Source organism: Sphaeramia orbicularis, unplaced genomic scaffold, assembly GCF_902148855.1.
Source record: "Sphaeramia orbicularis unplaced genomic scaffold, fSphaOr1.1, whole genome shotgun sequence".
NCBI classification, from domain to species: Eukaryota; Metazoa; Chordata; class Actinopteri; order Kurtiformes; family Apogonidae; genus Sphaeramia; species Sphaeramia orbicularis.
The window spans coordinates 548,546-561,045 of record NW_021941444.1 but is presented as its reverse complement, the minus strand read 5'-3'; the positions used below and the strand labels follow the sequence as shown (position 1 = coordinate 561,045).

Below are 12,500 nucleotides of genomic sequence, written 5' to 3'. Positions count from 1 at the left end.
AGGGGTCAAACATACGGTCCGTGGGCCAAAACCGGCCGCCACACAGTCCAATCAGGTCCACGGGATGAAGGAGTGAAACCCAAAAATGAAACTGAAGATATTAACCATCATGTTAGTTCAGGTTCCACATTCAGACCAGGACCAGTCAAATAAGAACAGAACAACCCAGAAATAATCACTTATATATATATATATATATATATATATATATATATATATATATATATATTTGTGCTGGGCAGTGATTAAAATTTTTAATCGTGATTAATCGCGTGGATTTCTGTGATTAATTGTGATTAATCGTATAGTTATGGGGGGGGGGGGGGTTGTCAGCATCAACAGTGTGTATTTCCTTTCAGTGATATTTCAGACTGCAGTACTCCGCTGATAAAAATAATTGCACATGTCAGTGCTTCTTCTCCCCCCCACCATCTGAAGACATTTAAATGTAAATGTCCATGGAACAGACCGCTACTGTTCCACATGTTTATGTCCACACATGTTTATTTACACTTGTGAGTGATTGACAGGAGTCTTAGTCCCACTAATCAATACTAATACTAATAAGCCCAATAATATGTGATGTTCAGGTGTTCACAGTAAACCAAGGGGGCCCTCTAGTGGTGGGAATAAGTGTCACTAACGTATGTTTTGTCCTTGCGGTGTTCCCGTAGTCAGTTCAGACACAAGAAGGAACTAACAGACACGTTTCTTTCACTCTGTTTGTATGGAACCAAAAACGTTTGCCTGTGAGTATTTTCTGTTCAGTTGTTGTAATCCAAAATAACGTCATAAACATGTTTCTAACGGCACGTTTGCATGTGAAATTATTTAGCAAACAACAGAATGACTGACACATACAGGCGTTGAACTGCAGGAGTTCCACACAGTTTGATTCAGCATGACTCGGAAAGTTCGCTCACTTTTCTCCTCTCAGCTACACCGGCACCAGCGCTTGGTGTGTATGGAGCACCAAAATAAAAGCATGAGTTTCAAAATAAGAGTCTGTATGTATAAATGAACTAAGACTTGCTGGAAAGGCAGAACGGCATTAACGGGAGATAAAAAAAAAAAATCGTTGGCGTTATTTAATGAATGCGTTACCACGGTAAAAACGCGTTAACTTGCCCAGCCCTAATATACACACATATATATATAATTTTTTTTGTTGTTGTTTTGTTTTAGTGTAAAAAAAAAAAAAAGTGAAATTACATGAAAATATTTACATTTACAAATTGTCAAACAAAAAATGTGAAAATTCTGAACAAATACCAACATGAAATGTCTGAAGAAAAATAAGTGTACTTTTAATAATATTCTGTCTGTTATTAAATGTTTTGTGCAATTAAATATGCATCCAATTATGTTAGTAAAAAATAATGTCATGTTACTACATGTTTGCACTTTGTTTTTTTTACAAAGTTAAAAACAGCGTTGAAGTTGAAGTCTAATGTTGTATTATTCTGACTTTAATCTATTTTTTTTTCCAGTGACCTTGATCCTCTTGTGTAAATATGAACCTGAGCTGTCTTCATATAAATCAGTGTAATTGCACTAATGTTGTATTTGTAAATCCACTGTCATCTGGATGTTATAATCAACATGTATCAATGATAAACTGAGGCAGAATATTGGTAAAATTGCACTTATTTTTCTAAATAAATTTCAAGTTGTTCATGTTATTCTCATTTTTTAAAGGAAAGTTCACAAACGTAAACATTTTCATGGTGTAATTTTACTTCTTTCACTGTAAAACATAGAGAAAAATTTGTATTGGACATTATTTATAGGTTATTATGTTATTATTTTACTGGTCTGACCCATCATGTAATTCTACTTTTTTTGACTATAAAACATAAACATAAGTTCTTATGTTGTTAGTGTACTGTGAGGTCATATGCGGCTGAATGTGGAAGCTGACCTGACATCCAAAAAGAATATTTGAACGTCACCTTAAATATGGGTTAGAGATGTTTACCTTAGAGAATGGACCAGAACCAGAACCAGAACAGATCCCACATTTCCATCCTGTTGTGAGTCTGAACAGTCACTACAGCTCCTCCTCAGGTGGACCTCAGTGGATAATCCACAGCTGTTTCTGTTTGTGGGACTGCTTCCATGTTGATTTGTCGGCAGCTCCTCAGACGTCGGCGTTTCCTCCATTGACTTTGATCAACTGGGCTCATTTTCTGTTCTGGTCGGACCGCTAATGACAACGGACCGACGGCCGCTTTGATCCTCCGTTAATTGTCCATCAACATCTGCTTATGGTCCGAATCTGATCATTCTTCAAATCTGTCACATGTTCACGGGCGGAGGAAGGAGGACGCTTCCCCAGCGCTGTTCTACCACCAGTCTACCAGTAATTTACCACAGAGGAACAAACTGCGGACACAACCCACCCACTGCGCACACACAACCCACCCACTGCGCACACACAACCCACCCACTGCGCACACAACCCACCCACTGCGCACACAACCCACCCACTGCGCACACACAACCACCCACTGCGCACACACAACCCACCCACTGCGCACACAACCCACTGACTGCGCACACAACCCACTGACTGCGCACACAACCCGCCCACTGCACACACACAACCAACCCACCCACTGCGCACACACAACCCACCCACTGCGCACACACAACCCACCCACTGCACACACACAACCAACCCACCCACTGCACACACACAACCCACCCACTGCGCACACAACCCGCCCACTGCGCACACACAACCCACCGACTGCGCACACAACCCACCCACTGCGCACACACAACCCACCCACTGCGCACACAACCCGCCCACTGCGCACACACAAACCCCCGACTGCGCACACAACCCACCCACTGCGCACACACAACCCGACTGCGCACACACAACCCACCCACTGCGCACACAACCCGCCCACTGCGCACACAACCCGCCCACTGCGCACACAACCCGCCCACTGCGCACACACAACCCGACTGCGCACACACAACCCGCCCACTGCGCACACACAACCCACACACTGCGCATACAACCCACCCACTGCGCACACACAACCCTGTATATATATATATATATATATATATATATATATATATATATATATATATATATATATACACACACACATACACACACCAGTATACCAGTGGTTCTCAAACTTTTTACAGTGGAATACCCTCTGAAATATATTTTTTTGACAATATGTATTTTTCAAATAGACCTAAAGTGTTTCCAAACTTCCTTCGTAACATTCGTCCACATCTGGTTTGAATTTTTAGCCCCTCTGTCCTGGTTTTAGGACCAGTTTCAGAGAAACACCCAAATCTGTCTTTTAATCATAAATATTCAGTTTTCACCAAATGTCTCTAATGTGAATAAATGAGGCTGAATAATGTCCAGTGTCACAGATCAACATTCATTATATGTATGCACATGACAGAAGACCATTAGGTTATATTATATTATGTTATAGATTACATTATATTATAGATTATATTGCACTATAATTTACATTATATTATGGATTATATTACATTGTATTATACTGTATTACACATTATTAAGTTCTATTATATTACACTGTATTATACTGTACAGCTGCTGTTCATTAGTTTTTGTCGGTTCTGTCTGTCCATTTATGTCATGTGTCTTCCGTCTATATGCCGTCCTTTTCCGTCCTCGTCTGCTGTGATCCACAGCGGTGTCGCAGATTGAACCGTTCTGCTTTTCCGCTCTGCTTCAGTAATAACAGGCTTCAGTCCTGACGGACGGCTGTGATCCTCTGAGGGAGGACGCCGACGCCACACTGCACCCTTTAATTTACAGCTCAGACCGACGGCCACATGCAGCCGTGATGATGACGCTGACGAGGATGAGGATGAGGATGATGACAGGTCTGCGGGGGTTCAGCTTCAGATTCCACCGCTTTATGAAACGGTCGTCAGGGAAATCTATCAGACAAGGAAACGCTGAGGAAGACTTCCATCACATTAAACACCAGCACCACTGACAGAGTCCAAGGACGCCATGAGAGCATGAGGACACCATGAGAGGATGAGGACGCCATGAGAGCATGAGGACACCATGAGAGGATGAGGACACCATGAGAGCATGAGGACACCATGAGGATGAGGACGTCATGACAGCATGAGGACGCCATGAGAGCATGAGGACACCATGAGAGGATGAGGACGCCATGAGAGCATGAGGACACCATGAGAGGATGAGGACGCCATGAGAGCATGAGGACGCCATGAGAGGATGAGGACGCCATGAGAGCATGAGGACGCCATGAGAGGACGAGGACGCCATGAGAGCATGAGGATGCCATGAGAGGACGAGGACACCATGAGAGCATGAGGACGCCATGAGAGGACGAGGACACCATGAGAGCATGAGGACGCCATGAGAGGATGAGGACGCCATGAGAGCATGAGGACGCCATGAGAGGACGAGGACACCATGAGAGCATGAGGATGCCATGAGAGGACGAGGACGCCATGAGAGCATGAGGACGCCATGAGAGGACGAGGACGCCATGAGAGCATGAGGATGCCATGAGAGGATGAGGACACCATGAGAGGACGAGGATGCCATGAGAGCATGAGGACACCATGAGAGCATGAGGACGCCATGAGAGGATGAGGACGCCATGAGAGGATGAGGACACCATGAGAGCATGAGGACGCCATGAGAGCATGAGGATGCCATGAGAGGACGAGAATACCATGAGAGCATGAGGATGCCATGAGAGGACGAGGACGCCATGAGAGCATGAGGATGCCATGAGAGCATGAGGACGCCATGAGAGCATGAGGACGCCATGAGAGGACGAGGACACCATGAGAGCATGAGGACACCATGAGAGCATGAGGACGCCATGAGAGGATGAGGACGCCATGAGAGGACGAGGATGCCATGAGAGCATGAGGACACCATGAGAGCATGAGGACGCCATGAGAGGACGAGGACGCCATGAGAGCATGAGGACACCATGAGAGCATGAGGACGCCATGAGAGGATGAGGATGCCATGAGAGCATGAGGACACCATGAGAGGATGAGGACACCATGAGAGGACGAGGACGCCATGAGAGCATGAGGATGCCATGAGAGGACAAGGATGCCATCAGAGGACGAGGACGCCATCAGAGGACGAGGACACCGTGAGAGCATGAGGATGCCATGAGAGGAAAGGGACGCCATGAGAGGATGAGGACGCCATCAGAGGATAAGGACACCGTGGGAGGATGAGGACACTGTGAAAGCATGAGGACGCCGTGAGAACATGAGGATGCTGTGAGAGGACGAGGACGCCGTGAGAACATGAGGATGCCGTGAGAGGACGAGGACGCCGTGGGAGCATGAGGATGCCTTGAGAGGATGAGGATGCTGTGAGAGCATGAGGACGCCTTGAGAGGATGAGGATGCTGTGAGAGCATGAGGATGCCTTGAGAGGATGAGGACGCTGTGAGAGCATGACGACGCCATGAGAGGATGAGGATGCCGTGAGAGCAGGAGGACGCCGTGAGAGCATGAGGATGCTGTGAGAGCATGAAGACGCCATGAGAGCATGAGGACGCTATGAGAGGATGAGGACGCCATGAGGGGATGAGGACGCCGTGAGAGCATGAGGACGCCATGAGAGGATGAGGACGCCATGAGAGCATGAGGACACCATGAGAGCATGAGGACGCCATGAGAGGATGAGGACGCCATGAGAGGACGAGGATGCCATGAGAGCATGAGGACACCATGAGAGCATGAGGACGCCATGAGAGGACGAGGATGCCGTGAGAGCATGAGGACACCATGAGAGCATGAGGACGCCATGAGAGGATGAGGATGCCATGAGAGCATGAGGACACCATGAGAGGATGAGGACACCATGAGAGGACGAGGACGCCATGAGAGCATGAGGATGCCAAGAGAGCATGAGGATGCCATGAGAGGACAAGGACGCCATCAGAGGACGAGGACGCCATCAGAGGACGAGGACACCGTGAGAGCATGAGGACACCGTGAGAACATGAGGACGCCGTGAGAACATGAGGACGCCGTGAGAGCATGAGGACGCCATGAGAGCATGAGGATGCCATGAGAGGAAAGGGACGCCATGAGAGGATGAGGACGCCATCAGAGGATAAGGACACCGTGGGAGGATGAGGACACTGTGAAAGCATGAGGACGCCGTGAGAACATGAGGATGCCGTGAGAGGACGAGGACGCCGTGAGAACATGAGGATGCCGTGAGAGGACGAGGACGCCGTGGGAGCATGAGGACGCCTTGAGAGGATGAGGATGCTGTGAGAGCATGAGGACGCCTTGAGAGGATGAGGATGCTGTGAGAGCATGAAGACACCATGAGAGCATGAGGACGCTATGAGAGGATGAGGACGCTATGAGGGGATGAGGACGCCGTGAGAGCATGAGAATGCCGTGAGAACATGAGAATGCCGTGAGAACATGAGGATGCCGTGAGAGCATGAGGATGCCGTGAGAGGATGATGACGCCGTGACAGCATGAGGACGCAGTGACAGCATGAGGACACCAAGAGAGGATGAGGACGCCGTGAGAGCATGAGTACGCCATAAGACGACAAGGACGCTACGAGAGCATGAGGATGCCATGAGAGGATAAGGACGCCATGAGAGGATGAGGATGCCACGCTTTATTTATCTGTTATGTTTTACAGTTGAAGTCTGTGTGAGTTTAATGTTTAGGACAGACTTCCTTCATGTGGACTAAACTCGGCCTGTTCCATCCTAACCTGACCTTCACATGAGCTGTACTGCTCCAGCAGAGGAGAAGGAGATGGTGGAGACCAAAGCAGAGCAAAAAGAAGTGACGAATAAAGAGCACAAACTAAAGGACATGACGGTTATATGATGCATTTACATCTATGGATAAAGAAAATTATGAACAATAAGTCATTCAATAATCCTGTTAATGCAAAAACTATATATTCAAAATTTATTAAAACATAAATACACTATTTATAGACTCATTCACACACACGCACAGATATATATATATATATATACATATATATATATACACACACACTCATATACATACATACATACACAGTTAATATTATTATTATGCATATACATATTTTATGTCTATTTTTATTTTATTCTATTTTAGTTCTGTTCTCATTTACTTTTGTTAAATTTTATATTCTATTTCCTTATTTATCTTTTAGTTTAGTTTTTAGAGGGCGACACGGTGGTGCAGTGGTTAGCACTGGTGCCTCACAGACAGAAGGTCCTGGGTTCGATTCCAACACCAGTCCATGGGGGTGGGACCTTTCTGTGGAGTTTTCATGTTCTCCCCGTGTCTGTGTGGGTTCTCTCTGGTACTCTGGCTCCTCCCACCATCCAAACACATGCACTGATAGGTTAATTGGTTAATCTAAATTGCCCATAGGTGTGAATGTGAGAGTGACTGTTTGTCTGTATATGTTCAGCCCTGCGATGAACTGGTCACATGTCCAGGGTGAACCCCGCCTTCACCCCTATGTAGCTGGGATAGGCTCCGCCCCCCTGACCCTAGTGAGGATAAAGCAGGTTCAGAAAATGAATGAACTTTTTAGTTTTTGTAGTATCATATTCACTTTATTCTTATTTTCTCATGTATTGGACTTTTATTCATATTTTTGCACCAACTGATGTAGCACAATGACAATAAAGGCTGTTCTATTCTATTCTATTCTATTCTATTCTAGATCTGACACTACATGTGTTCTGCAGTACTTTTCTCAGTGGTGTAGTCAAATATAACTAATATAACTGTGTTTGTCTTTGTGTTTTGTTAAAATGTTCAAATACAAAAGTGGGAAAAAGCTTTAAGACACCCTTAAGATTTTACACAAATATTAGCATGAACAATTTGGCAGAAAAATCTTTTTTTCCCATTGGATTGTACGTTTGTCTTGTTATGGCTTTTATATTTTTCCTTATTGTCTTGTTTGTTTTTTTCCTGGTGGTTTCCATAGCGATGGTGGTATAGTGGTTAGCATAGCTGCCTTCCAAGCAGCTGACCCAGGTTCGATTCCCGGCCATCGCATGTATGTACATTATACAAGTGGAAATGCAACGCACTGAAGTGAACCAACCATACTTATCATGATAAATGTCCAATCACTTCTTCTTTCAGTCGATGGGATGAAATGGGTTAAATGCTCATTTGTGGTTCTGAACAAAAACTGAAGAAACCAGATGATTATAAACCTGTTAATTAAATGTAAAACATCCAAACAGATCATCTTTATTATGGGCCAGAGTTTGTGTTTTCTTCCATCTGCTCTATTAGGAAATGTTTTTCTTCCTGGATTTTCCACATTTGACTAGTTTAATTTTGTACCTTATTGTCTTGTTTGTTTTTCTGCTGGTGGTTTCCATAGTGATGGTGGTATAGTGGTTAGCATAGCTGCCTTGACATATGTATATATATATATATATATATATATATATATATATATATATATATATATATATTAGTGGTGGGCAGTGATTAAAATATTTAATCGCCATTAATCACATGGCTTTCTGCGATTAATCGCGATTAATCGCATAGTTGTTTGGGGGGGGGGCGACGCATCAACAGCATGAATTGCCTTTCAGTGATATTCCAGACTGGAAGTACTCCGGTGATAAAAATAATTGCACGTCAGTGCTTCCAAACAACTGTGTCCTTCTCAACCCCACCATCTGAAGACATTTAAAACTAGAAGCACTCGGAGAGCGCAGACCTCCGCCAAGGCTGATCAGTGCCCCCCCCGATCACCACCAAAATGTAATCATTTCTTCCTTATCCCATTTCCAACAAACCCTGAAAATTTCATCCAAATCTGTCCATAACTTTTTGAGTTATGTTGCACACTAACGGACAGACAAACAAACAAACAAACAAACAAACAAACAAACAAACAGGAGGCGGAGGTAATTAAAATGTCCATGTAAAAAACCACTACTTTTACACATGTTTATGTCCCCACCAGTGTATTTACAGTTGTGAGTGATTGACAGGAGTCTTAGTCCCACTAATCAGTACTAATACTAATAAGCCCATTAATATGTGATGTTCAGTTCAAAGCAAGCAAAAGGGGCCCTGAAGTGGTCAGAATAAGTGGCACTAACGTATGTTTTGTCCTTTCCGTGTTACCGTAGTCAGTTCGGACATAGAACTAACAGACATGTTTCTTTCACTCTTGTTTGTTTGGCCCCAAAAACGTTTGCCTGTGAGTATTTTATGTTCAGTTGTTCTAAGAATGAATAGTATCAAATATCTCTGATGTGAACCTTTGTTGCTGAATAAAAAGACGTTGTAAATCTTTAATTAACTTGTAAATGCTAATCGTTAGCATGTCTATGGATTTTCCCATTCAAGTTAGCATCGAGATAAAATGACTGCTAATACAACATTCACATCGTAAATGAGTAAAGGTTAGTTCAAAGGCTGACATATTAGACCTAAACACAACCAATGAATTTACATAAACTTAGCATGAGCCTGCAGAAAGAATTAGCAACCCATCTCCGACTGCTTGCATAAACAAATTAGCTTAAATATCAGCATTACTTGTAAAGTTCGCCGGTTTTCTCCTCTCAGCTGCACATACACACAGCACTGGTGTGTGGACCAGCAAAATAAAAGCATGAGTTTCAAAATAAGAGTCCGTATGTATAAATCAACTAAGACTTGCTTGAAAGGCAGAACAATAATAAAACGGCGTTAACGTGAGATTAAAAAAATTGTCGGCGTTATTTAATGAATGCGTTAACGTGGTAATAATGCATTAACTTGCCCACCCCTAATATACATATATATATATATATATATATATATATATATATATATATATATATATATATGTATATACATATACGCGATGGCTGGGAATCGAACCTGGGTTAACTGCTTGGAAGGCAGCTATGCTAACCACTATAACACCATTGCTATGGAAACCACCAGGAAAAGACCTGGATAATTATTATACTTTAAGACACATTACTTTCTTCAAGTGTTATAATTCTGTCCAGTGGAGAAAACAATGACTTTATTTTTATTTTTCTACCATCTTGACTCGTTCAGTCTTTTCCTAGTGGGATCTGTAGGGATGGTGGTATGGCAGTTAGCATAGCTAGCATAGCATAGGGTTGGATTCTCAGCCACTGCATACAGTACCAAATATTTTACTCATGGTATTCAGTTCTTTTTTGGGAAGTTAAAGCAGTGCGATGGCCGGGAATCGAACCCGGGTCAGCTGCTTGGAAGGCAGCTATGCTAACCACTATACCACCATCGCACTGTTTGAACTCCCTAATCCATGAGTCAGAACATGAATCCAACTGGTCTGTTCTGTTGTTTTGACTCCATGGCCTCTGCGCTGACAGGAACATTCCTGTCACAACAGAACCTTTTCACCAACAGTTCCAGGAACATCTTTATTTTTTCCAGTCAATTTGATCAAATACGTTCCAGACGAATGTTTGGTTCTGAGCAAAAGGTGAAGAAACCACATGATTATAAAACTACAAATCACATATAAAACATGTAACAAGGTCATCTTCATTCATTTGAAGTGTTTTTGTCTTCTTACATCTGGTCTGTTTTTTCTAGCTGGATCTTCTACATTTGTCTAGTTTTGTTTTGGGGGGTTAAGTGTGTTAACGACAGCGACTAGCCAGTGATTATTTAACATTTACATCCATTTGTTTAATGCATCAGAAGTGAAGACAGCACTGAGCTCTGATTCAATCTGTGGAAAAAAATCCTGCATTTTTGAGCTGCACCTGCAGAATTATGACGTAAAGTGTCCAACTTGTGCGCAGTGAAAACAATGACTCTAGTTTTACCTTTCTACCTTATTGTCTTATTTGGTCTTATTTTTGAAGCTTACGTAGCGATGGTGGTATAGTGGTTAGCATAGCTGCCTTCCAAGCAGTTGACCCGGGTTCGATTCCCGGCCATCGCAATGTTTTAGCAAAAACTGAAGAAACCAGATGATTATAAACCTGTTAATTAAATGTAAAACATCCAAACAGATCATCTTTATTATGAGTCAGAGTTTGTGTTTTCTTCCATCTGCTCTATTAGGAAATGTTTTTCTTCCTGGATTTTCCACATTTGACTAGTTTAATTTTCTACCTCATTGTCTTGTTTGTTTTTCTGCTAGTGGTTTCCATAGCGATGGTGGTATAGTGGTTAGCATAGCTGCCTTCCAAGCAGTTGACCCGGGTTCGATTCCCGGCCATCGCATTCTTCTAACTCCCCAAAAAAAGACCATGTGTTTTACTTTTATTTCCACCTCAGACTGGCTGGTTTCCTGTCGTCCTGCTGAACTTCTATGGGTGGTCTTCTGTAAACCTGCCGTTCATATAACGTCCCTAACATTCTGCTGTTACCTGCTCTGGTCACCGTGCGTATACGTCTGTTTTTGTGGCTGAAGAAGTGCAGTACCTCCTCACCCACACAATCCATTCATATCCTCATTTTCCCATCACCGTGGACATCATTTGTCCGACGCCTCCATAATAACACGATCAGCGTCGGCTGTTAAATACATCAGTGCATGCTGGGAATAAACCCGTGCAGTCATTTGGATTCTGCTGCAGGTTTTAGCGGCTCTGCCCAAAAGTAATTCCATCCGAAGCCAAACTCCTGCACTTTAAATGTGCTTGGCAGCCTCACAGCCTGCTTTAAATACTGGCTCCATTCATTCTACATTTCCTTGTGCGACCACGGCCAAACTTCAGCTCCTGAACAGACTTCATACGGCTGAAAAACCAGGGTGCACATGCCTCTATAAAGGAGCAGATCTGTAGTCCAGGCAGATAAAACTCTGAAACGCCAAAGCCATAATGACTACGGCTGAAGCGCTGGGAGATATTAATGAAGCCGCCTCAAAACACGACAGCTCGCATTTATGTGGGGGACCATTAAGTCTAAGTAGATGACTTTAAATAATGCTCGTGTCCGTTAAAGGAGTCACAGTAAAAAGAGACACTAGGCTGCGCTGCCACCGCCGACCTCAAACTGAATCCAATCAGCAGCGTTTTACCTCCAATCTATCAAAGCAACGCACCGCACACATGAGGAAGAGCAGATGAGGCCCAGCAAGAGTCTGCCCCCCAGTCTGTAAGGGAGACAGGAGAGCAGCCGAGCATTCTGGGAGTCTGAGCAGGACGACCCACACACATGAAGACAACAGGTGACGGGGGGACGGAGAGAGGGGGGAGACAGGGGGGGAGACAGAGAGAGGGGGGAGAGACAGAGAGAAAGGAGGGGGGGAGGGGGGGGGAGAAAGAGAGGGGGGGAGAGACAGAGAGAAAGGAGGGGGGAGAGGGGGGAGAAAGAGAGGGGGGGGGAGAGACAGAGAGAAAGGAAGGAGGGGAGAGGGGGGAGAAAGAGAGGGGGGGGGACAGAGAGAAAGGAGGGGGGGGAGAGGGGGGAGAAAGAGAGGGGGGGGGAGAGACAGAGAGAAAGGAGGAGG

The 12,500-nt window shown here is 44.2% G+C and overlaps 4 non-coding genes across 4 annotated transcripts; 3 read left to right on the top strand and 1 right to left on the bottom strand.

The window, feature by feature from the left end:
- The first annotated feature begins 7,999 nt into the window (after positions 1 to 7,999).
- Positions 8,000 to 8,071, top strand: trnag-ucc (transfer RNA glycine (anticodon UCC)). Its single transcript has one exon. It is a non-coding gene; the product is annotated as a tRNA-Gly (tRNA).
- Positions 8,072 to 10,241: 2,170 nt separating this feature from the next.
- trnag-ucc (transfer RNA glycine (anticodon UCC)) lies at positions 10,242 to 10,313 on the bottom strand. The gene has a single exon. It is a non-coding gene; the product is annotated as a tRNA-Gly (tRNA).
- A 597-nt stretch (positions 10,314 to 10,910) lies between these two features.
- On the top strand, positions 10,911 to 10,982 carry trnag-ucc (transfer RNA glycine (anticodon UCC)). Its single transcript has one exon. It is a non-coding gene; the product is annotated as a tRNA-Gly (tRNA).
- Positions 10,983 to 11,194: 212 nt separating this feature from the next.
- On the top strand, positions 11,195 to 11,266 carry trnag-ucc (transfer RNA glycine (anticodon UCC)). Its single transcript has one exon. It is a non-coding gene; the product is annotated as a tRNA-Gly (tRNA).
- Positions 11,267 to 12,500: the final 1,234 nt, after the last annotated feature.